We start from the raw sequence: 2,500 nt of genomic DNA on the forward strand, positions 1-2,500 counted from the left end.
ATGTATCCATGCCAACAGAAACATTCCTCCAGACTAATATAGAATCGAGAACACAATATGTAACTGGGTAAGCATTAGCAGATCTATATGCATATAAGGAATCACAACAGTGACTATGAAGTTGGAACAAAATTTCACATATGTTATACAGCAGTGAAGATGATAGAAAAAGGATTCACTATCTTGTTGAGAGACTAAGGGCCTTACTTTCTGATCCTCTCCCATACATTTCATGAGGGACCCCTGAGCTATTTAAAGGTACATTTTGACATATGTGAAAGTCATCTGGCCTGTAACTTTAGAGATAATCTTATATTGTGAATATGGAGAATTGACTTAATTCCTAGAGAAATTTGTCTCTATTCCAAAAATTATCATGACTTAAATTTATTATGTTTTCAAGGGAACATACACACACATAGATATGGGAGAATTGGTCTAATAGCCCTGTATAGCAGAGAAAATCATTTTTATTTTCTCAAAGTATAAAGAAACTCATTTGAGTTTAATTATTTTGGCTTCAAAAAAATAACACAGAGTCTTATTTTGAAACTAGAATTTCAGTGGAAACATCATATATAATCACAAAGGGTAAAGTGCAAAGCAAACACCACCAAATAGGACTTCAATGTAGGAATTAGTTGTAGGCATTGTATAATAGTGCCACAAATTATCATTCTCTTTGTTTCATATTAATTTTATTTTAATTACATTTGCCCACAACCCCCAATGGCTTGACACTTATCCACATCTTGAAAAAGAAAAGCACTTTCTTCATTGTTCTAATTCTTTGTTGTTCAATAAAGATAAAATTTAAGCCTCGTGTGGAATTTTGAATTTTCTAGTATCTGCATTAAAAGTAAGAAGAAAACCATGTAAAATTAATTTTAGCAATGCCTCTTATTTAGTCTGCTGCTGCTGCTAAGTCGTGTCAGTTGTGTCCAACTCTGTGTGACCCCATAGATGGCAGCCCATCAAGCTTCCCCATCCCTGGGATTCTCCAAGCAAGAACACTGGAGTGGGTTACCATTGCCTTCTCCAATGCATGAAAGTGAAAAGTGAGAGTGAAGTCGCTCAGTCGTGTCCGACTCTTAGCGACCCCATGGACTGCAGCCCACCAGGCTTCTCCGTCCATTGGATTTTCCAGGCAAGAGTAACGGAGTGGGTTGCCAGTGCCTTCTCCATTATTTAATCTAATATTTCTCAAACACTGCCACATCAATAAATAATCAATATAAAAATTATTGAAATATTATATTTTTAACCAAGTCTTTGTAATATGGTATGTATGGTATTAATAAATTTATAGCACCTCTCGAGAGAGATCATCCACATTTCATATGCTCAGTAGCCACATGCAACTAGTGGCTATCATATTAGCACAATTCCACTCAAATACAGAAGGAATATGTGATGTGTGCTCTGTGATGATGGCATACACAGAATTTTATTCTGGGAGTTTAGGTTACAGGCCAATGAGATTATATTTTTCAATTTCTATTGTTGTCGTTTGTGGGTAATAATTATAAACATTCCTTTCTAGCCCCTGAGTTCCAAAGAGAGAACCAGACTCAAGTTTCATATTTTAATTACATTTGCCCACAACCTCCTATGGCTTGACACTTATCCACATCTTGAAAAAGAAAAGCACTTTCTTCATTGTTCTAATTCTTTATTGTTCAATAAAGATAAAATTTAAGCTAAGTGTGGAATTTTGAATTTTCTAGTATCTATGTTAAAAGTAAAAAGAAAAACATGTAAAATTAATTTTAGCAATGCTTCTTATTTACTCTGTTGCTGCTGCTTCAATTAAAAAAAAAGAAAAGCAGCATTGTATAATATAGATTAGATCTGTACCTTTATTACACTTCCCAGTCCTGGTCACTACGTCCAGCTTTAGTGCTGTCTGTCTGCATGGGGATATACTGAGTGAACTGAACTCTTCCTAAGTGTGCTTCCCTTGGAGACGAAGAAAAGAGGATGGGTTCTTTCTCCTTGCAATAATCAGATTTTTAAAAATCCCTCTCTTTTTTTGAAGAAGGAGGGAATTTGAAAAAAAAATTTTTTTTCCAATACTATTTTGCCTTGGGGAACAGAATGAACAGGAGAATAGTAAGTCTATAAACCTATTCCTAAATTTCCAAGAGGAATAAGATTCTATTATGGAGAACTATGTAGCAGCATTTTAGAAGAAGGTACACAAAAAGCTTTTAGCTAGAATTATGAGTGATTTTTATTTCTAGAAGTAGGAAAAAAACCAAATCTATGTTAGAGGAGGAAGGTTAAAATTCTTTAACTAAAATTACAGATGAGTTTATTTGAATATTTACCATCAGATCAGATCAGTCGCTCAGTCGTGTCCGACTCTTTGCGACCCCATGAATCACAGCACGCCAGGTCTCCCTGTCCATCACCAACTCCTGGAGTTCACTCAGACTCACGTCCATCGAGTCAGTAATGCCATCCAGCCATCTCATCCTCTGTCATCCCCTTCTCCTCC

The sequence above is a fragment of the Bison bison genome, unplaced genomic scaffold, assembly GCF_000754665.1.
Source record: "Bison bison bison isolate TAMUID 2011002044 unplaced genomic scaffold, Bison_UMD1.0 scf7180017864166, whole genome shotgun sequence".
Classification (NCBI taxonomy): domain Eukaryota; kingdom Metazoa; phylum Chordata; class Mammalia; order Artiodactyla; family Bovidae; genus Bison; species Bison bison.